At 42.2% G+C, this 24,946-nt stretch overlaps 1 protein-coding gene across 1 annotated transcript in view; it reads left to right on the top strand.

Annotated features, from left to right (window-relative positions):
* VWA8 (von Willebrand factor A domain containing 8) overlaps positions 1-24,946 on the top strand; it is a 616,504-nt gene that overhangs the window by 527,146 nt on the left and 64,412 nt on the right. The window lies entirely within an intron of this gene.

The following is a 24,946-nucleotide window of genomic DNA, read 5'->3' as shown; positions in this document are numbered from 1 at the left end:
GATGCAAATGACAGTCAGTCTAATAAAAGTCATCACCCATTAGAGTATACATCGAATTTTATTGAAGAAACCTCCCAATGATCTACTATATAATTGTCTAAGGGTCACTTCCGTCTTTCTGTCTGTCCTTCTGTCACGGATGTTCATTGGTCGCGGCCTCTGTCTGTCATGGAAAAACGCCCATGACCATTGCCACGACCAATCAGCGACGGCCTCAGTCCGGCGGCAATATGGCCGCTCTTTCCTCCCCGCAGTCAGTGCCCACTCCATACTCCCCTCCAGTCATCCAGTCAGCCCTCACACAGGGAAAATGCCAGCGTTATCGGAGCATGGTATAACGCACTCCGGTTACGCAGCTATTAACCCTGTGTAACCAACTTTTTACTATTGATGATGCGTATGCAGCATCAATAGTAAAAAGATCTAATGTTACAAATTATAAATATAAAAAAAAAAATGTTATTCTCACCCTCTGACGTGGCGTCCTGTCCTCGGCAGTGCAAGCGGCAGGACCCGGTGCTAAGGATGCTATGCGAGAAGGACCTGCCATGACGTCACGATCATGTGACCTTGACATCATCACAGGTCCTGCGCTCATACCAACCCTGGGACCGAAAGCTGACGCGTGCACCGCACACAGGCGACAGGACTACAAGGGTCCCTCGGACGGTGAGTATATGGTTTTTTTTTAACCTGTTACATACGTGGCTGAGCAATATACTACGTAGCTGGGCAATATACTACGTGACTGGCCAATATACTACATGACTGGGCAGTATACTACGTGTCTGTGCTGTATACTACATGGCTCTGTGCAGTATACTACGTCGCTGTGCAGTATACTACGTCGCTGTGCAATATACTACGTCGCTGTGCAATATACTACGTGGGTGGGCAATATACTACGTGACTGGGCATTATACTACATGACTGGGCAATATACTACGTGACTGGGCAATATACTATGTGGCTGGGCAATATACTACGTCACTGGGCAATATACTACGTAACTGGGCAATATACTACGTGGCTGGGCAATATACTACGTGACTGGGCAATATACTACGTGGCTGGGCAATATACTATGTCACTAGGCAATATACTACGTAGCTGGGCAATATACTATGTAACTGGGCAATATACTACGTCACTGGGCAATATACTACGTCACTGGGCAATATACTACGTAACTGGGCAATATACTACGTAACTGGGCAATATACCACGTGACTGGGCAATATACTATGTGGCTGGGCAATATACTATGTCACTAGGCAATATACTACGTAGCTGGGCAATATACTACGTGGCTGGGCAATATACTACGTCACTGGGCAATATACTACGTAGCTGGGCAATATACTACGTAGCTGGGCAATATACTACGTAGCTGGGCAATATACTACGTAGCTGGGCAATATACTACGTAGCTGGGCAATATACTATGTGTCTGGGCAATATACTATGTGGCTGGGCAATATACTATGTGGCTGGGCAATATACTACGTGGCTGGGCAATATACTACGTGGACATGCATGTTCTAGAATACCCAATGCGTTAGAATCGGGCCACCATCTAGAAACAGTATAATCTCCAAAATGAATAAAAACTCAAAATGCACTGTTCCATTAGGCACAGTAGAATTTCTAAACATTTGATATGTTTTAAAGAACTGAAAATGTTCATTTGTGGAATTTGCAGCATTAGGAGGTCACATTCACTGAACAAAAAAGCTATTTAACTCCAAAACATCCTAACAGGCCAAGTTACATGTTAACATAGGACCCCTTCTTTGATATCACCTTCGCAATTCTTGCATCCATTGAACTTGTGAGTTTTTGGAGAGTTTCTGGTTGTATTTCTTTGCATGAAGTCAGAATAGCCTCCCAGAGCTCCTGCTTTGATGTAAACTGCCTCCCACCCTCATAGATCTTTTGCTTGATGATACTTCAAACTTGGTTCTCTATAGGGTTGAGGTCAGAGGAAGATGGTGGCCACACCATGAGTTTATCTCCTTTTATGCCCATAGCAGCCAATGACTCAGAGGTATTCTTTGCAGTATGAGATGGTGCATTGTCATGCATGAAGATGATTTAAAGGGCCCTACCAGCTGTTCCCCCATGATTCCGGCCCAAAACATGACTCTTCCACCTCCTTGCTGACGTCGCAGCCTTGTTGGGACATGGTGGCCATCCACTAACCATCCACTACTCCATCCATCTGGACCATCCAGAGTTGCTCAACACTCATCAGTAAACAAGACTGTTTGAAAATTAGTGTTCATGCATGTCAGGTCCCACTGTAACTATTTTTGTTTGTGAACACTGTTTAGGGGTGGCCAAATAGTAGGTTTATACACCACAGCATGCCTTTGAAGGATCATATACCTTCAGGTTCGAGGGACTCCGGAGGCACCAGCAGCTTCAAAAAACTGTTTGCTGCTTTGTAATGGTATTTTGGCTCTCTTAATCCAATGAATTTGTCTGGCAGAAACCTTCCTCATTATGCCTTTATCTGCATGAACTCTGCCTGTGCTCTGTTTCAGTCACAAATCTCTTCACAGTATGATGATCACTCTTAAGTTTTTGTGAAATATCGAATGTGTTCATACCTTGTCCAAGGCATTGCACTATTTAACGCTTTTCAGCAGCAGAGAGATCCTATTTATTTCCCATATTGCTTGAAACCTGTGGCCTGCTTAATAATGTGGAACATCATTTTTTAGTAGTTGTCCTTTAATTAGAATCACCTGGAAAACTAATTATCACATGTGTTTAAGATTGATTTCAGTGATCCATTGAGCCCTGATACACAATACCATCCACCAGTTTATTTGAAAAACAGAACAATTAAATCTTTGACACTTATATCCAATTTGCATGATAATTTGGATCACTGTGTATGTGCTTGTAGTAAAGCACATGTGTGTTAATATACTCCGCTACCATCATCTTCCTGTATCCAGCAATGTTCTGCGTTTCTTCTCAATTAAATTACCGCTCTTCAGTCTCTCCCGCTCATTTTATCCTCTCTGCATTAGTCAGTAGTCTCTAGGCTTACATTGTAAAAGCCACTTCGGGGTCACACAGTGTGACCTGGAGAAGCCTGAAGAATGGTGATGTTGCTGAGAAGAGCAGCAGAACAGTGATGTATCCTGAGAAGGCAATGGTAGGTGAGTATATTAACACACACGCTACAGGTTTAGTTAAACATAATTAGGGAGAGGGCTTCTTTTAAAAGCTTATTCTCAAAACTAAAGTAGGTGAAACTAGCTGAACGCTGTGAGTCCGACTGCTGGGTCTCATACTGATCCCAAAAGCAGTGCTCTACAGCCCTGTCCAGAATGTAGCAGCCTCCTGTCAACTTATTGTGACTGCTGAGAACAGCTCTTGGTTACTTGTCAGTCCCAAAGACAATAAATCGAACAGAGGCCGAGTATACGTACCATTGCCCCATTCAGAGTATAGCTGCAGAGACCCGTTCTTGGAATTGCTAGAGGTCCTAATGGTCCGACACCAAGTGATCAGCAAGTTTTCCTATCATGAGGATAAAGGGGATGGCTTAATTTTAGAATTTAGAATAACTCTTTTACCTAAGAGTGTATTCAGTACAGAAAGTAAATGTTTTCCTCCCTTCTGACACTGAATCCCGCTGCAAACTGTAGTTATAGTTATATAAATAGCTATTTATGCATCATAGCATTTGTCACTCATTCTCCCCTTCCTGACCTTAGTGGCAGGGAAGGGCTTTTTTGCAACTCAGGGAGCCCATGGGAAATTTTCGGTGATCTTTTTGGCAAAATGTCCTCATTACAAGTGCTTTACATTTATTGGCTCAAAAATTATAACTTAGTGCCAAAAAGTGTACTTTTATTCCATATGTCCCTACTTGATAGTCTTCCCATACACATGACATCATCATAAATGGAAAGACACTTTGCTGCAATTTTATATTGGAATATATGTTGTTAATTTCTATTTCAGCAAATTTATTTTTTTCCTCATTCATACTATTTAAAAATAAATTGTCTGAATTCTGTTACTCTTCACATCCGCAATATGCATTTATTTATTAAGGTCAACACCAAAAAAATATACTGTATATATATATTTTCATCTTTTACATTTTAAAAAAGAAAAATGGGATGATGCAAAAGTTTGGGCACCCTTGGAGATTTGTGTGCTTATATAACTTTAACCAAAGTTTCAGACCTTAATTAGTATGTTACGGTTATGGCTTTTTCACTATCATCATTAGGAAAAACCAGGTGATGCTAATTTCCCAGCTTTCCCAAGCCTCTTCTAACCTTGTGACAAAACACTGCAGCCATGGGTTCCTCTAAGCAGCTGCCTAGCACTCTGAAAATGAAAATGATGGAGGCCCACAAAGTAGGAGAAGGCTATAAGAAGACAGCAAAGTGTTTTCAATTTACCTTTTCCTCAGTTCAAAATGTGGTTAAGAAATGGCAGTTAAGCTATCTGAACAAGCCTGATGCATTTTGGAAAACAAGTCCTGTGGACCGATGAGGTTAAGGTAGAACCTTTTGGCCACAATGATCACAGGTACAGTATGTGCGGAGTAAACAGAGCACAGAATTTCAGGAAAAGAACATCTCACAAACCATTAAGCATGGTGGTGGATCAATCATGCTTTGGGGTTGTATTGTAGAGAATAGCGTGGGAAACACTTTATACGGAGAGGGAAGAATGAACTCCATGAAATTTCATCAAATATAATTTTAATTTCAATCATAACACCATCTGTAAAAAAAAAAAAAGCTGAAGTTGAAAATAGGATGGCTTCTACCAATGGATAATAATCCTAAACACACATCAAAATCCACAATTGATAACCTCAAAAGGAACAAGCTGAAGGTTTTACAGTGGCCCTCACAGTCCCCTGATCTGAACATCATTAAAAACCTGTGGCTAGACCTCAAAATAGCAGTGCATGTAAGATGACCCAGAAATCTCACAGAACTGGAAGAATTTTCCAAGGAAGACTTGATGCAAATCCCTCAAACAAGAATTGAAAGACTCTCGTCTGGCTATGAAGAGTGTTTACAAGCTGTAATACTTGCAAAAAGGTGTGCTACTAGGTACTAACCATGCAGGGTGCCTAAAGTTTTGCATCAGCCCATTTTAATTTTTGTAATTTTTAAGATGTTAAAGATGACTATATATATATATATATATATATATATATATACATTGCTATTATACAAAGGAAATGTGTCATCTTTAACTTTAGGCCTTTTAGATATCATTTCATCTTAACTGTTCACAATAACAGTAATTTTGACAAGGGTGCCGAAACGTTTTCACGCCACTGTATGTGAGCTGTACAGTCTGACGTTTAAAAACAATAGAAAATCTCAGAATACCGTAATAATATTTATAATGCCAAACAATAAAATGTCTGAAATGCCCCAAAATGCATTATGGATGTTCATCAGGGAATAATCAAGAATTTTTGTGTACACGGCAGTGAGATGGTTAAAAACATGATGTGGAGACACAGGAAGATCTCTTTGAAGTCGTGAGGATTTACAGAAGTTCCACTTTCACCCATTTCTGAATTTGCGTGGATGCATTATTTTACATTTTTTGGATATTTGCTTTTGAAGCATCGTAGTTTTATTGGCTTCAGGAGAGATGTTTTGTGGATTTTTAAGTTACACATATGTATTTTAAGTCACTTCCTGTGTTTGAACGCTTGCTACAAGTATGGCCTCATTCACATGTCTGGGTTGCACGTATGTGTTGTTGTTTTTTTCACGGATACAACACGTACCCATTACAACCCATGGTGCTAGTCACATGTCCATGTTTTCTTGCAGACTTCTCTGTGTAAAACTCACTGACACCTATCCGGTTTTTACAGTGTTAAGAATAAAAAGGGCCAATACAAGTCTACGGGTCCGTGAAAAACACGCACAGCACACGGATGGCATCAGTGTTCCATTCATATTTAACATTGCAAAGTATAAGAGAAATTTTGTCCTTTGTTTCCATCCATGAAAAACACTGACGATAAATAAGGACACAGGGAGCATACCCTGGTGACACACTGATCCAAAACGCTGATCACGCCGGTACTATTTGTTAATGGAAGTGTGAATGAGGCCTAAAGGAGCGCGGATAACACCCGAAACAAAGATGTGCTAATTCCTGATGTTTTACTCTCAGGACTGTTATCTAAGTGAAAAATAAAAATAGAGCAAGTTTTATCTCCCAATGCTGGATTTTTTAGTTTATACTCTCGCATAGCGATCATTGCAATTTTCTTTGCATGACAGTAAGAGAATCCTTACCCCCCATAACTTTTTTTTAAAGAAATATTTGATTTGGTGTCTATTATCATAGGGTTTCTTTATTTATTTTTTTCAGCAGCAATGACCAAGCTGCTAAACCTTAATGGCCACATCTCTTTGAAATGCCTGCCTCTAAATCTGTCATTGGATGCTTCTTTTTCACTAAAAATTTCATTAAATAGACTCATGATAGTTACACCCATCAGGCACAATGTGCTCTGGTTATAGAGAAGGTTTTCATATTTGTGTAGTATCGTTTCCGTGTGGTTGGTGTTGTAACATCCATACACCTACATTGCACATTTTTGTGTTGCTGTTTGACATTCAAGGTTACAGAAATATATAAAGGAAATGAATAATGTACTTTTGTAAGGTAGCTATTCAAAATTAGCAAAATAATAATATACCTTGCCCTGGCAGTTTTCTTCTATCCCCCCACAGTTCTACACACTTCGGGCCCGATTCATCAAAGCTTTTATGGCAGAATGCTGTCATAAAAAAAATTAAAACTGTCAAAGTTATAGCGCACTGCGAGACTTCGCTAATATTTTGCAAATTATATCGTTCTTATGCCATTTTTTCTCAGCGCTGACAAGTGAGCGGAGCTGGGACAGGGCAGGGCATGGCAACCCCAGCTTGTCAAATTTCTGACAACATGCCTCCATATCAATAACTGAGTAAAAATTGCCAGTCTTGATTAATTGCGTCCTTTATATCAACCTCTGCTTGTACAACGATTAATATTTTGATCAACGAATTAGTGTCAGCAGCAAATTAATGCTAACTCTGTGGAATGTATCTTCATAAAGGGAAGTCTTATTGCTGGGGTTCGTGGATAGAAGCTTGGACTTAATATATTGTGACTATTTCCAGATCAGATAATTTGGTAATTACGGTCATTTAATCTGCTTTTCTTGGCTGCTGCTGAAGATGATTTGATTAAACTGATACTGATGTCAATATATCTGCTTCTCCAGAAGTCATGAAGTGAGCTCCGCGCAATGATTTATTGATATCCCAATGCAATATAAAATGGCATGTAATCTTGTGTCTGTTATTAGTGACATTTCGGTTCACATATGTTTTATTTATTAAATAAATGTCCTATTTTACCCCTCGCCACGACAGCACCCACTAGAGAACGAGGGAATCCGCCCATAGGAACAGGAAACCTACAGAAATAAAAGGGGGCGGCGCACCTCTGCTCCTCAGTTGATTTCTTGTTCCTATAGGAACCGAAGGAAGAACACCTACAGAAAAGAAAATACCTGGGCCAATGCACGCCGCATGTGCGGTATCTGTGAGAACGGCAGGGGCTGCGGTCCAGAAGCAGCGTTGGGGTAGCTCTGTCTATCAGCCTCCTTCCTCGTCTGGCAGTTATCCGTGAGTACTGGGTCCGCGGAGGGCTGCCCAGTATCACGTTGACACGCGGCTGGGGGTCAGGTGAGGCTGCCCTGACACGTGTAAGATTGCGGGGAGCATCCGGTGGGAGCGGGGATCCGGAATTCGGCTGCCCCGATTCTTTACAGAAGCCTGTAGAAAAGCCGCGGAGACACCATCACGTGTTTCTCAACGCAAGCAATAAATAGCCAGGTCTTTCACCGTGAAGGAACAACCACGGGAAGGGCAGCATCCACAAAGGAAAACCACCTATGCCAAAACATGGTATCCATCCACAGACAGCTGTTTCGGGGTATTTGCCCCTCATCAGTGTGGAGTAGGAAACTGGCTATTAGGAGCAGTGCCTAGTAAAAGGACTATAAACATAAAGATGAATGACCTCGGGGAGATCAAAACATCCAACACCGCGGAGACACGATCATGTGTTTCTCAACGCAGTGATTCAGAACACTGCTCCCAGTAAGAAACACTGGCACTGCTCCTTTAGACTGAAACGTTTCAAGTGCTACAAATAAATCTATTCCACGTTTGCTGAAGATGAGTGCTAGACTTCTTTTTTATTTTTATGGCGAAAATTATTGACACCCCTGCAGTTCTGTCAGATCATACTCGTTTTCTTCCTGAAAATGATTGCAAACACAAATTATTTGGTATTATTATCTTCATTTAATTTGTCTTAAATGAAAAAACACAAAAGAGAATGAAGGAAAAAGCAAAACATTGATCATTTCACACAAAACTCCAAAAATGGACCAGACAAAAGTATTGGCACCCTCAGCCTAATACTTGGTTGCACAACCTTTAGCCAAAATAACTGCGACCAACCGCTTCTGGTAACCATCAATGAGTTTCTTACAAAGCTCTGCTAGAATTTTAGACCATTCTTCTTTGGCAAACTGCTCCAGGTCCCTAATATTTGAAGGGTGCCTTCTCCAAACTGCCATTTTTAGATCTGTCCACAGGTGTTCTATGGGATTCAGGTCTCATTGCTGGCCACCTTTGAAGTTTCCAGTGCTTTCTCTCAAACCATTTTCTAGTGCTTTTTGAAGTGTGTTTTGGGTCATTGTCCTGCTGGAAGACCCATGACCTCTGAGGGAGACCCAGCTTTCTCACACTGGGCCCTACATTATGCTGCAAAATTTGTTGGTAGTCTTCAGACTTCATTATGCCATGCACACGGTCAAGCAGTCCAGTGCCAGAGGCAGCAAAGCAACCCCAAAACATCAGGGAACCTCCGCCATGTTTGACTGTAGGGACCGTGTTCTTTCCTTTGAATGCCTCTTTTTTTCTCCTGTAAACTCTATGTTGATGCCTTTGCCCAAAATGCTCTACTTTTGTCTCATCTGACCAGAGAAAATTCTTCCAAAACGTTTTAGGCTTTTTTAGGTAAGTTTTGGCAGACTCCAGCCTTGCTTTTTTATGTCTCGGGGTAAGCAGTGGGGTCTTCCTGGGTCTCCTACCATACAGTCCCTTCTCATTCATATGCCGACGGATAGTACGGGTTGACACTGTTGTATCGGACTGCAGGGCAGCTTGAACTTGTTTGGATGTTAGTCGAGGTTCTTTATCCAACATCCGCACAATCTTGCGTTGAAATCTCTTGTCAATTTTTCTTTTCCGTCCACATCTAGGGAGGTTAGCCACAGTGCCATGGGCTTTAAACTTCTTGATGACACTGCGCACGGTAGACACAGGAACATTCAGGTCTTTGGAGATGAACTTGTAGCCTTGAGATTGCTCATGCTTTCTCACAATTTGGTTTCTCAAGTCCTCAGACAGTTCTTTGTTCTTAATTTTCTCAATGCTCAATGTGGTACACACAAGGACACAGGATAGAGGTTGAGTCAACTTTAATCCATGTCAACTGGCTGCAAGTGTGATTTAGTTATTGCCAACACCTGTTAGGTGCCACTTGTAAGTTACAGGTGCTGTTAATTACACAAATTAGAGAAGCATCACATGATTTTTCGAACAGTGCCAATACTTTTGTCCACCCCCTTTTTTATGTTTGGTGTGGAATTATATCCAATTTGGCTTTAGGACAATACTTTTTGTGTTTTTTCATTTAAGACAAATTAAATGAAGATAATAATACCAAATAATTTGTGTTTGCAATCATTTTCAGGAAGAAAATAAGTATTATCTGACAGAATTGCAGGGGTGTTAATAGTTTTGGCCATGACTGTACCTCGTCCTCCAGAACTGGTATTGTTTAGCTGCACTGGGTGAGTGTATGGGACTCTACCTATTAGGCTGACTTTTCATCTTGCTATATACTCCTTTCAGACCAAGAGGAGACAGAAATCAGAACATAAAGAATGTGCCCTATGTACCCAGCTCCTCCCCGACTCCTACCCTAAGAGATTGTGTCAGGATTGCATTATTAAAAATGCAGGAGGAGGCAGCAGTGTCATCAGCAGACATCCGCACAATGATAAGAGAAGAGCTGCAGGCCCTGAGCCAGACCAGTATACCCCAAGGGCACAAAAGCAAGAGGAAGGAAAGGTCCCCCATCCTCAGTTAGGAATCTGACAGTGACATTAAGGAAGCCTCCGACTCCTCACAGTCATCTTCATCACCTCTTTCATCAGACATAGAAGGACGCTCATTTTTCCCTATAGATAGTATCGACAACCTACTGTAGTTAGATTGGTTAGGAACACTTGAGGGTGCACAGATACTAAAGAGGCTCCAACACACAAGAAATAATGTTTGCAGGACTGGCAGAAAGGAAAAGGAGGGCCTTCCCTGTAATCCCAGCAGTAAAAGCCCTAATCTAAAGGGAATGGAATAAACAAAATCAGTGGGGCTTCCTTTCCTCAACCTCTAAAAGGAAGTACCCGTTTAGTCAAGAGGAACTACTGAACTGGTCTAAAATCCCTGAAATAGTCACAGCTGTAGCCTCCACTTCCAAACAGTCAGCTCTACCTTTGGAAGATGCGGGCATGTTATCGGATCCACTTGATCACACAGCGGAATCTTCACTAAAAAGGTTGTGGGAAGCCGCTATGGGAATTTTTAAACCAGCCATAGCCAGTACATGTACGGCTAGGTCCATGCTGGTATGGATCGATCAGCTGGTGCAGCAAGTTCAGCAGAAGGTGTCCAGAGACAAGGTGCTATCTGCCATCCCTGGCAGCTAGGTCGGGTGGCCTGATTAATAACACAAGACGTGCCCTATGGCTTAAAAACTGGAAATGGGACACGCAGTCCAAGTCAAAACTCTGCGCTATCACGTGTCAGGGTGATTTCCTCTTTGGAAGTGTTCTAGACGAGACTCTCACCAAAGCAAAAGAAAGAAAGAAGGTTTTCCGTAATCCATCTCTCCCATTCTATAGGAGAACATTTAGGAGACGACCATTTAATAAAAGAGGGATATCAGAAAAACAGAGCCGTTGGTCTACAAGGGAAGACAAACAAAAAGGTGCCATGTTTAAAGGATCCTCCTTCCGGAAAGGTGGCGGATACCGATAACCCTGATCCTCCAGTAGGAGGCAGACTGAATTTTTTTTTCCAATAATGGGAGGCAATAACATCAAGTGCCTGGATTTTGAGCATAGTTAAAATGGGGCTGAGATTAGAATTCCATCAGATTCCCCATGAATCATTTATCATTAAGGTCGCTGATACAACAGGCGGCTCTTGAGTCAGAAATTCACAGTCTATTGTCCAAAGGAGTCCTAATAAAGGTTCCGGAAGGCCAGGAGGGAAGTGGATTTAACTCCCCTTTGTTCCTGGTCTCTAAAACAGATGGGTTATTTAGGACGATCATTAATTTAAGGAAATTAAACACATTTATCCGCAATCATAAATTCAAAATGGAGTCGATTAAGTCCACCATAAAACTTCTGTTTCCTAGATGTATGATGGCCGGTCTGGATCTAAGAGATGCATACCATCATCTGCCCATATATGGTGGCCATCAGAAATACGCCGGTGTCTTTCGCGGGAGAGAGCCACCACTTCCAGTTCACGGCAATGCCATTGGTCTCTCTATGGCACCCTGAGTTTTTAATAAGGTGGTGATAGAGGTCATGGCTTTCTTATGTCAGAAGGACACATTAATTTTACCATATCTTGATGACTTCCTGATAGTAGGGAACTCGACCACCCAATGTAAAAATCGTCTAGCTGACACAATTTCGTCCTTGTGGGCATTAGGGTGGATCATCAATTTCAAGAAGTCCAGGCTCGTACCACAGACCCTCCAGTCCTTTTCGGGACTTCACCTAGACTCAACAAGTCAGAGATGCCTACTTCCAGAGGTAAAAAAGAAAAAATGAAAGCCGCAATGGACAGACCACGGATGTCTCTAAGGGAGGCTATGAAGAATTAAGGGAGGCTATGTCCTTGCTAGGTTCCCTTTTCTCCTGTATCCCGGTGGTCCAATGGGCCCAATATACCCGGAAGCTGCAGTATCAGATCCTCCTTGAGGAGAAATGTTTGCGGGGTCATCTTGGAGGAATAATTACTCTATCCGCAGAAGTCTTATCCTCTCTGGTTTGGTGGTTAGACAAAACCCATATATCTGGAGGTGTCCCTTGGGTGGTGAAACCTTCCTGTATAATCACTGCTGACGCTGGCTCTACGGTTTGGGGTGCCCATATTGAAAATGTCACACAGGGTCAGAAGAATATAAGGGAATTACAAGAGTCATCAAACTTAAAGGAGTCATGTCGGACAACACCACAGCAGTCACCTATGTGAACAGACAAGGCGGAACCAGATCAGAAAGCCTAATGTCTTCCGCATAAAGAATTTTCAATTTAGCCGAAAGTCATTTGCTATCCCTTTCTGCTCTTCATATCAAGGGCAAGGACAATTTAAAAGCAGATTTCCTAAGCCGCTATACATTGAGGCAAGGAGATTGGTGTCTAAACCATCAAATATTCAGGAAGATCGTGGACATGTGGGGTCTTCCTCAAATAGAACTTTTCGCCACGAGAAATAACAAGCAGGTACAGAGATTCGCCTCCCTGAATGTAACAGATCATCCGGAAATAGTGGATGCCCTTCTCTTTCTCTGCTACGGGCACAGGACTACTTCACCGCATCAATAGGAGAAAGAATGGAGCCATGTACCGTAAAATCCTGAGTGACAACCTCCTTCCCTCCATCAAGACATTAAAAATGAGTTGTGGCTGGGTCTTCCAGCAAGACAATGACTCAAAACATACAGCCAAGGCAACAAAGGAGTGACTCAAAAAGAAGCACATTAATGGAGTGTCCTAGCCAGTCTCCAGACATTAATCCCATAGAAAACTTATGGAGGGAGTTGAAGCTCCGAGTTGCCAAGCAGCAGCCTCAAAAACTTAATGATTTAGAGATGATCTGCAAAGAGGAGTGGACCAAAATTCCTCCTGACATGTGCGCAAACCTAATCAACTACAAAAATGTTCGACTGCTGTGCTTTCCAACAAGGGTTTTGCCACCAAGTATTAAGTCTTGTTTGCCAGAGGAATCAAATATTTATTTTTCATTGCAAAATGCAAATAATTTTATATAATTTATACGATGTGATTTTTCTGGATTTTCCCTTAAAATTAGTCTGTTCATGTCTTTGCCAGTTGGCAAACTTACAAAATAAACAAGGGATCAAATACTTATTTCCCCCACTTACGTCATATGTCGTGTCCCTGATTTTGATGTGGTTTGTATTTATGAAGAAGTGTGTTACTTTGAAACGTTTAAAAGTAAACCACAATTTTTACAATTCTGTCTCCTGTTCATCTCTGGACTACTGGTAGCACAGATTTTAACCCATTCATCTCCTGCCTCACAATTAATGCCTTGATGTATCAGGCCCTTTATGTTGAATCCGTACTAAGGTAGGAGCTGTGCCCTTATGCCTACTGAGCTGCCACTTTTGAGCTTCCATTTGAGTTATTGAAGAAGAACTCAATACATGGAGCACCACTAATTTGTCTTGAAATTAAGGTAATAAAAATACACTGTGTTCCAAATTATTATGCACAAAGAGTTTAGGAGTGATAAGGTTAGAATTTTTTTGTCATTTAACCCCTTTCTGACATCGGACGTACTATCCCGTTCATGTGGGGTGGGCCCCTATGACCATGGACGGGATAGTACGTCCAGCGCGATCGGCGGCGCTCACGGGGGGAGCGCCGCCGATCGCAGCCGGGTGTCAGCTGCCTATCGCAGCTGACATCCGACACTATGTGCCAGGAGCGGTCACGGACCGCCCCCGGCACATTAACCCCTGGCACACCGCGATCAAAGATGATCGCGATGTGCCGGCGGTGCAGGGAAGCACCGCGCAGGGAGGGGGCTCCCTGCGGGCTTCCCTGAGCCCCCCGCAGCAACGCGATGTGATCGCGTTGCTGCGAGGGTCTTACCTCCCTCCCTCCCTGCTCGAGCCCCGGATCCAAGATGGCCGCGGATCCGGGTCCTGCAGGGAGGGAGGTGGCTTCACAGAGCCTGCTCAGAGCAGGCACTGTGAAGCAGCCTGCACTGCTCTCAGATCGGTGATCTGACAGAGTGCTGTGCAAACTGTTAGATCACCGATCTGTGATGTCCCCCCCTGGGACAAAGTAAAAAAGTTTAAAAAAAAATTTTCAAATGTGTAAAAAAAAAATTAAAAAAAATATTCCAAAATAATGAAAAAAAAAAAAATATTATTCCCATAAATACATTTCTTTATCTAAATAAAAAAAAACAAAACAATAAAAGTACACATATTTAGTATCGCCGCGTCCGTAACGACCCGACCTATAAAACTGGCCCACTAGTTAACCCCTTCAGTAAACACCGTAAGAAAAAAAAAAAACGAGGCAAAAAACAACGCTTTATCATACCGCCGAACAAAAAGTGGAATAACACGCGATCAAAAAGACAGATATAAATAACCATGGTACCGCTGAAAACGTCATCTTGTCCTGCAAAAAACGAACCGCCATACAGCATCATCAGCAAAAAAATTAAAAAGTTATAGTCCTGAGAATAAAGCGATGCCAAAATAATTATTTTTTCTATAAAATAGTTTTTATCGTATAAAAGCGCCAAAACATAAAAAAATGATATAAATGAGGTGTCGCTGTAATCGTACTGACCCGAAGAATAAAACTGCTTTATCAATTTTACCAAACGCGGAACGGTATAAACGCCTCCCCCAAAAGAAATTCATGAATAGCTGGTTTTTGGTCATTCTGCCTCACAAAAATCGGAATAAAAAGCGATCAAAAAATGTCACGTGCCCGAAAATGTTACCAATAAAAACGTCAACTCGTCCCGCAAAAAACAAGACCTCACATGACTCTGGACCAAAATATAGAAAAATTATAGCTCTCAAAATGTGGTAACGCAAAAAATATTTTTTGCAATAAAAAGCGTCTTTCAGTGTGTGACGGCTGCCAATCATAAAAATCCGCTAAAAAACCCGCTATAAAAGTAAATCAAACCCCCCATCATCACCCCCTTAGTTAGGGAAAAATAAAAAAAATGTATTTATTTCCATTTTCCCATTAGGGTTAGGGTTAGGGCTAGGGTTAGGGCTAGGGTTAGGGCTAGGGTTAGGGCTAGGGTTAGGGCTAGGGTTAGGGCTAAGGTTAGGGCTAGGGTTAGGGCTAGGGTTAGGGCTAGGGTTAGGGCTAGGGTTAGGATTAGGGTTAGGGCTAGGGCTACAGTTTGGGTTGGGGCTAAAGTTACAGTTAGGGTTTAGATTACATTTACAGTTGGGAATGGGGTTGGGATTAGGGTTAGGGGTGTGTCTGGGTTAGAGGTGTGGTTAGGGTTACTGTTGGGATTAGGGTTAGGGGTGTGTTTGGATTAGGGTTTCAGTTATAATTGTGGGGTTTCCACTGTTTAGGCACATCAGGGGCTCTCCAAACGCGACATGGCGTCCGATCTGAATTCCAGCCAATTCTGCTTTGAAAAAGTAAAACAGTGCTTCTTCCCTTCCGAGCTCTCCCGTGTGCCCAAACAGGGGTTTACCCCAACATATGGGGTATCAGCGTACTCAGGACAAATAGGACAACAACTTTTGGGGTCCAATTTCTCCTGTTACCCTTGGGAAAATACAAAACTCGGGGCTAAAACATATTTTTTGTGGGAAAAAAAAAGATTTTTTATTTTCACGGCTCTGCGTTATAAACTGTAGTGAAACACTTGGGGGTTCAAAGTTCTCACAACACATCTAGGTTAGTTCCCTGGGGGGTCTAGTTTCCAATATGGGGTCACTTGTGGGGGGTTTCTACTGTTTAGGTACATTAGGGGTTCTGCAAACGCAATGTGACGTCTGCAGACCATTCCATCTAAGTCTGCATTCCAAATGGCGCTCCTTCCCTTCCGAGCTCTGCCATGCGCTCAAACGGTGGTTTCCCCAAACATACGGGGTATCAGCGTACTCAGGACAAATTGGACAACAACTTTTGGGGTCGAATTTCTCCTCTTACCTTCGGGAAAATACAAAACTGGGGGCTAAAAAATAATTTTGGGGGGGAAGATTTTTTTTTATTATTTTCACGGCTCTGCGTTACAAACTGTAGTGAAACACTTTGGGCTTCAAAGCGATCACAACACATCTAGATGAGTTCCTTAGGGGGTCTAGTTTCCAAAATGGTGTCACTTGTGGGAGGTTTCTACTGTTTAGGTACATTAGGGGCTCTGCAAATGCAATGTGACACCTGCAGACCATTCCATCTAAGTCCTCATTCCAAATGGAGCTCCTTCCCTTCCGAGCCCTCCCATGCGCCCAAACAGTGGTTCCCCCCCACATATGGGGTATCAGCGCACTCAGGACACATTGGACAACAAATTGTGGGGTCGAATTTCTCCTGTTACCCTCGGGAAAATACAAAACTGGGGGCTAAAAAATAATTTTTGTGGGAAAAAATTTTTGTTTTATTTTTACGGCTCTCCATTATAAACTTCTGTGAAGCCCTTGGTGGGTCAAAGTGCTCAGCACACATCTAGATAAGTTCCTAAGGGGGTCTACTTTCCAAAATGGTGTCACTTGTGGGGGGTTTCTACTGTTTAGGTACATTAGGGGCTCTGCAAACGCAATGTGACACCTGCAGACCATTCCATCTAAGTCTGCATTCAATTGGCACTCCTTCCCTTCTGAGCCCTCCCATGTGCCCAAACAGTGGTTCCCCCCACATATGGTGTATCATCGCACTCAGGACAAATTGGGCAACAAATTTTGGGGTCCAATTTCTCCTGTTACCCTCAGGAAAATACAAAACTGGGGGCTAAAAAAATAATTTTTGTGGGGAAAAAATTTTGTTTTATTTTTACGGCTCTGCATTATAAACTTCTGTGAAGCACTTGGTGGGTCAAAGTGCTCACCACACCTCTAGATAAGTTCCTTAGGGGGTCTACTTTCCAAAATGGTGTCATTTGTGGGGGGTTTCAATGTTTAGGCACATCAGTGGCTCTTCAAACGCAACATGGCGTCCCATCTCAATTCCTGTCAATTTTGCATTGAAAAGTCAAACGGCGCTCCTTCCCTTCCGAGCTCTCCCATCCGCCCAAACAGTGGTTTACCCCCACATATGGGCTATCAGCGTACTCAGGACAAATTGTACAACAACTTTTGGGGTCCAATTTCTTCTCTTACCCTTGGGAAAATAAAAAATTGGGGGCGAAAAGATAATTTTTGTGAAAAAATATGATTTTTTATTTTTACGGTTCTACATTATAAACTTGTGTGAAGCACTTGGTGGGTCAAAGTGCTCACCACACCTCTAGATAAGTTCCTTAGGGGATCTACTTTCCAAAATGGTGTCACTTTTGGGGGGTTTCAATGTTTAGCCACATCAGGGGCTCTCCAAACGAAACATGGCGTCCCATCTCAATTCCAGTCAATTTTGCATTGAAAAGTCAAATGGCACTCCTTCGCTTCCGAGCTCTGCCATGCGCCCAAACAGTGGTTTACCCCCACATGTGGGGTATTGGCATACTCAGGACAAATTGTACAACAATGTTTGGGGTCCATTTTCTCCTGTTACCCTTGGTAAAATAAAACAAATTGGAGCTGAATTAAATTTTTTGTGAAAAAAAGTTAAATGTTCATTTTTATTTAAACATTCAAAAAATTCCTGTGAAGCACCAGAAGGGTTAATAAACTTCTTGAATATGGTTTTGAGCACCTTGAGGGGTGTAGTTTTTAGAATGGTGTCACACTTGGGTATTTTCTATCATATAGACCCCTCAAAATGACTTCAAATGAGATGTGGTCCCTAAAATAAAATGGTGTTGTAGAAATGAGAAATTGCTCGTCAACTTTTAACCCTTATAACTCCCTAACAAAAAAAAATTTTGGTTCCAAAATTGTGCTGATGTAAAGTAGACATGTGGGAAATGTTACTTATTAAGTATTTTGTGTGACATATCTCTGTGATTTAATTGCATAAAAATTCAAAGTTGGAAAATTGCGAAATTTTCATAATTTTCGCTAAATTTCCGTTTTTTTCACAAATAAACGCAGGTACTATCAAAGAATTTTTACCATTGTTATGAAGTACAATATGTCACGAGAAAACAATGTCAGAATCACCAGGATCCATTGAAGCTTTCCAGAGTTATAACCTCATAAAGGGACAGTGGTCAGAATTGTAAAAATTGGCCCGGTCATTAACGTGCAAACCACCCTTGGGGGTAAAGGGGTTAAACTCATTGATGGTGATGTGTGTCAGGGCTCTTTATATCACTGAAAGCAATTGCAGATACCTGTGCAAGTTAGTTTGGCAGGTGTGTCCAAATAAAGGCAAGACTATTTAAGAAGGCTGTTCCACATTATTAAGCAGCCTACATTTTTGGCCAAAATGGGAAAGAAAAAGGATGTGTCGGCTGCTGAGAAGCAACAAATTGCGGAGTATTTAGGTCAAGGCATGACTACAATCAACATTGCCAAGACACTTCATCGTGATCATCGCACAATCAAGAGGTATGTAGCTGATTCCCAGCACACACGTGTGCGTGCTGATAAGGAAAAATTGAGGACTCTTTCCAACAGGCAATTGCGTAAGGTTAAAAGAGCAGCTGCAAAAATGCCTTGTCATAGCAGCAGACAAGTTTTTGAAGCTGCTGGTGCCTCCAACGTCCCCAGAACAACAAGATGCAGGGTCCTTCAGAGGTTTGCAGCTGTGCGAAAGCCATCCTGTCGACCACCTCTATCCACTGCACACAAGCAGAAATGGCTCCTGTGGGCCAAATGATACATGAAGACTGACTTCCAAACTGTTTTGTTCACCGATGAGTGCCATGCAACGCTCGATGGTCCAGATGGATGGAGTGGAGGATGGCTGGTTGATGGACACCCCATGAAAACACGGCTAAGGTGCCAACAAGGAGGAGGTGGAGTAATGTTTTGGGCTGGAATCATGGGGAGAGAGATTGTCGGCCCCTTTATGATCCTTGAAGGGGTAAAGATAAACTCCATAATCTATGTGGAATTTCTAAAACAACTCTTCCTGCCATGGTTCAAGAGGAAGAACCGTGTTTTCCGCAGCAAGATTATTTTCATGCATGATAATGCACCATCTCATGCTTCAAAAAAAACATCTGCATCTCTGGCTGCTATGGGCATAAAAGAGGACAAACTTATGGTGTGGCCACCATCTTCCCCTGACCTCAACCCCATTGAGAACCTCTGGAGCATCATCAAAAGGAGTGTCTATGATGGCGTGAGGCAGTTCACATCTAAAGGTACCGTCACACATAACGATATCGTTAACGATATCGTTGCTTTTTGTGACGTAGCAACGAAATCGTTAACGAAATCGTTATGCGTGACAGCGACCAACGATCAGGCCCCTGCTGGGAGATCGTTGGTCACTGGGGAATGATCAGGACTTTTTCGTCGCTGGATCACCCGCTGACATCGCTGAATCAGCGTGTGTGACGCCGATTCAGCGATGTCTTCACTGGTAACCAGGGTAAACATCGGGTTACTAAGCGCAGGGCCGCGCTTAGTAACCCGATGTTTACCCTGGTTACCATTGTAAAAGTAAAAGAAAAAACACTACATACTTACATTCCTGTCACGTCCCTCAGTGTCAGCTTCCCTGCGTCCCCTAGTGTCCGCGCCGGCCGGCCGTAAAGCAGAGCACAGCGGTGACGTCACCGCTCTGCTTTCCGGCCAGCGCTTACAGTGCACGGAAGCTGAGGCCAGGGGGACGCGACAGGAATGTAAGTATGTAGTGTTTTTTTTTTTTACTTCTACAATGGTAACCAGGGTAAACATCGGGTTACTAAGTGCGGCCCTGCGCTTGGTAACCCGATGTTTACCCTGGTTACGCGGGGACTTCAGCATCGTTGGACGCTGGAGAGCTGTCTGTGTGACAGCTCTCCAGCGACCACACAACGACTTACCAACGATCACGGCCAGGTCGTATCGCTGGTCGTGATCGTTGGTAAATCGTTAAGTGTAACGGTACCTTAAGCAACAGCTCTGGGAGGGTATTCTGTCCACATGCAAAACAATTGAAGCAGAAACCATCCAAAAACTGACAAATTCAATGGACGAGAGAGATCAGAAGCTTCTTTCGAACAAGGGGTCCTATGTGCAAATGTAACATCACCTAGAATAAAGTTTTCACTTGAAAACTGTTTGATTTCATTTTGTAATAAGCTGATAATGCTTATAACTTCAGAACAGACCATTTTTTTGTTCAAAATTTTAAAAAAAGGTTGAAAACTCTGCTGTGCATAATAATTTGGAACATGCATTTTGAGTGTTTATTTTTTTTTTTTAAAGATACTGTTTTCATAGGCAGTTTGTTCCAAAACATTGCAATTATACTAGAATAGTAGATGACTGGAAAATAACAATGACTGCAATTCAGATAGGTAATTTAGAGAAAATATGAGGAAATATTATTTGCATAATAATTTAGAACACAGTGTATAACGACAAATGTTCCACAGTTTAGTGTCTATAATCAAACTGCAATATTGTTATGTAACGAAAATTTAACAGTATGACCACAAGTTCCCCTGTTACCACAGCTCAAAAGTTCCTTTTCATTTTATTTATTTCGCAAAGTTCTTCAAACATTTTGGTTATGTGCACACTTTGTGGATTTAGATGCGGATCCGCAGCGTTTTTGGACACGCGGAATTGCATAAAATCCACAGTGTAGTGCACAAGCAATGTTAGTCCATGTGAAACTGACATTTGGTGTGCACATGCTGCGGAAAAAAACGTTCAGAATCGCAGCTTTTTTTTCCCGCAGCATGTCAATTCTTTTTGCTGATCTGCACCCATTGTGTCAGGCCAATCCGCTGCAAAACCGCAGGTTTAAAAAAGATCTGCGGTTTTGCTGCGGATGTGCCTGCGAGAAACGCTGCAGATCGGGAGGGGGAGAGTTTGTGGGCGGAGACTGTGTGTGCAGAGATGATGTGCAGGGCTGTGTGCGGTTGTTTGTGTGTTTCTGTGGGGGTGTGCGGGGCTGTGTGTGTGCGTGCAGGTCTGTGTGTAGGCAGGCATCTTCCGATGGGACCACTAATAGCAGTAGTCCCGTCATACAGCTACTGTGTTCAAATGTAAAAAAAACACACACACACATATACAGTACACACATATAGACCAGCAGTACTTACAACATACAGTATATACTCGCCATACAGCTAATCCCTGAAGCCCTCGATCACCTGTAAAAAATTTAAAAATAATAAACCAACAGTATACTCCCTGATCCGATGTTGTCCATTTAATAACGAGTGTCCCACGACGATCTCCTGTGGAGAGCGGTCTCATTGGCAGATGCGACCGCTTTTCAGGGCTCCGATGATACAATGACGGAAGGTATCCTTCCGCACTATATCCCTCCGCTGCTGTGAGTACAGTAAAGTTCATACTGTCACTTGTGGCACCGCTGCGTGGGAAAATTCTCACGCAGCAGTGCCGTAAAGTGAGAGGCCATTGAGCCCTCAGTAATAACACTGCAGGAGCCATTGTCTCCTGTCCGTGTGTCACTGGAGGCCTATAGAGCTGTCTCATCTCCTGGGAGTATACTGGGCTTACAAGCAAAGGTGACATTAACTCCTTATTACCCCATATGCCACCACTACAAGGCAGTGGGAAGAGAGAGGCTAAGTACCGGAATTGGCGCATCTTACAGATGCTCCATTTCTGGGGGGGGGCTGGTATTTGTAGCCGGGGGCCATATCTATGGCCCTTTCCTAGGCTATGAATATCAGCCCGCAGCTGTCTGTGTAGCCTTTCTGGCTATTATAGCGGGACCCCACGTCATTTTTTGGGGGGGTCCCCTATTTTAATAGCCAGTAAAGGCTAAATATACTGTACAGGTGCGGGCTGATATTCATAGCCTGGGAAGCTCCTTGGGTATTAACCCTTTCCCAAGCTAGAAACATCGGCCCACAGACATCGGCTTTTCCTTTCTGGCACAGAAAATTGCACGGGAGCCCACGCCATTTTTTTCCCCTTCTTTTTTTTTTTAATTAAAGATATTGCATGCAGATTTTGTGTGTCTTTATTTAACTATTTATGTACCATTTTATTATTACTAAACATCGACCTTGGTATTATCTATCTATCTATCTATCTATCTACTATCTATCTGTCTATATCTGCTTGTCTGTTTGTGTGTAAACATTATTCTTCAATGGAGTATGTAAAATAAGAGGTTGGACAAAGAAATTACATCACAATTTTTTTTTGTTGAATAGATCTTTATTTAGCTTACAAAAATGCAGACAAATCAGCATAAAAAATCCACACCAAATCTGCGCGAATTTTTACGCTCTTTTTCTGGCAAGAGATGCAGATTCTGTGCAGAAAATTCTGCAGGCAAATCTGCAATGTGTGCACATACCCTTAAAGTTCCAAATGGTTATATGCATTCTAAAATCACAGATACACAACTGTAATCCACTCCCTTCCTTTCTGAGTCACTCTGGATAATTACAGGGTGAGATCCTAGGCCAGAATGGTAGCAATGGTAGACTTACCATAATTTTGGGTTCTCATTTTTTTACTTTATTCTTTTGAACAACATTTTCCTACATTTTGGATAAGTCTACATTATATATTACATGGGTTGTCTCCTTCATTCACATTTAAAGCATTTCACACAATGTAGCTGATTTCTTGATACCTGAGTGCAATGCATTGTGGGACATCAGATAACTTTTACACAGTTTTAAACTGTATGTCATGTTGGCTGTTAAGGCTCAAATAGTAATTAGCTACATTTTTGCCTATGTAATAGGAGCAAATATGAAATACCTCAAGATATGTACACAATAAAAGAACATCGGTAGATTTGTAATTAAACATTTAAAGAGGACCTGTCACATGGTCAAACTTGGCCATTTTTTGCTCTTATTTTATTCCCGCTACTTCCCTAACTTTTACAGAGATAGTATTAATTTTTATGGTATAAAGGGGCTAACAGGATTCTCGGGGGTGGGGGGTTTTGTCTTTTGGCTGTTCTGCATTATTACCCTGTGAGCCATCCATGCCTCTTTGGTAAAGACGATAAAAATTAGTGCTAATTATAAATACTGATATCTCTAGAACTATATGGAAGAATTAAAGGAGTATTCCCATCTCCAATATCTTATCCCAATATGTAGTAGGTGTAAAAATATTATTATTCTCAAATCCCTCCAATTAGAAATGTGATATAGTTTTCCTGATACGCTAAGTAGCTTTCTGCATGCATGGCATTGCAGTAGCCAAGGTATCCATGGTTACAACCACTCATATAGTGATGGTTAATTGGTTACATCCAACTGTGGCGCATGTGGATTTGTAGACCCACTGTGCCATGGTCAGGCCTGTCCAGGAAAGAGCGTAGCTAAGCGGCTACCTGGTGTTCACTGGAGCTTCTGATGGTGGAGACAGACTGGGCTGCAGGTAAGCCGCCAGGTATCACTCCTGGGCAGAGCCTGGTATTGTACCTGCTGAAACCAGGGAGCAAGGTTCAGGCTCTGGGATCGGGGGGCAAGGTTGAGGAACTGCCCACTCCGACACCAGGGGTCAAGGTTCAGGCAATGACCGCTCTGGGACCCGGGGGACTATGGATACAAGACTGGCCACACCGGGACTAGGGGACTTCGGATAAAGGACTGGTCACACTGGGATCAGGGATACAGTTTCAGGACATTGGCCGCATCGGGACCAGGGGACCTCACAACTCGCTAGTAGTACACCTTACTAATTATTGATTCTACACGTTGCTTGGCAACTCCCTAGAGGTGAGGGGGTCTGATATACAAGATGCTATTGGCTGGGAGCCATCTTGCAAGTGCACTACATTGTACTAAATGCCTCTCGCCAACAAGCTTAAGAATAGAGGAGCGCGCATTTTAGGCACGCCAATAGAACTGTGTCGTGCTCACAGGACCAGGAAGTCACAGGGAGCATCAGCACACCGAGGACTGCGCCGAGGTAGTGAGTGAGCCGGCGTCCTTGCATGGAGGAAGAAGGGGGCACCATGCAGAGGCGTGAGCAGTAGTGCTACAGTTAGTTACTAGTGGCTGTAAGCTTGGATATCTAAGATAATGCAGTGCACTACATGTGGAAAGTGACATAGCTTATCAGAAGAATTATACTACATTTTTAATTGGAGGTATTTGCAAATAATTTTTATTATTATTACACCTACTACATATTGGAATAAGATCTTGGAGATGGGTATACAAACCCCTTTAAGGAAAAAAAAGACAAAAGCTGGAATAATCAAGGAAGCAGAGGAAATAATGTAAGAGCAAAACTGGACTCTTTAAGTTAAAAAAATAACTGTTTATGTTTCTTGAGGCAATTTTCTAAGATTTTACATTTGTACATTTTAGCAACAGCTGTGATGTATGAATAAACCCTAATTTTGATATGGGAGAATCCCTCTGTAATATTATATTGAACATGGAAATGACCACAAGTACCCTGTATAGAATGGGAGGTGCACAGAGTAAAAGTAGCAGTCTGCATGTGGCAAATTATTAAATCTATAATTTTGTATTATAAAAATAAAGGAAAATTAACCCTTAAATGTAACTCTACTAAACATTCTAAAGGGTAAGATAAATCCAAATGTAAGAGCATGCTACTTAAATATATTCAAAGATCAACTGACCAACTATATTAGCCATTTAGAACACTTACCCACCTTTATAATATAGCCATTATTTAACAGTAATAGTTGTCATAGTTCACAGGTTATCCCACTTGTGAGCTGATGGGGGTTGAGGAGGGAGAGATGGACAAGGGCAACAACCTTTGCTTTCACAAATGAAAGTGGTGG

This window comes from Ranitomeya imitator, chromosome 3 (genome assembly GCF_032444005.1).
Source record: "Ranitomeya imitator isolate aRanImi1 chromosome 3, aRanImi1.pri, whole genome shotgun sequence".
In the NCBI taxonomy this organism is placed as follows: domain Eukaryota; kingdom Metazoa; phylum Chordata; class Amphibia; order Anura; family Dendrobatidae; genus Ranitomeya; species Ranitomeya imitator.
Note: the sequence above shows the minus strand (reverse complement) of the source record. Positions and strands in the feature narration are given on the sequence as shown.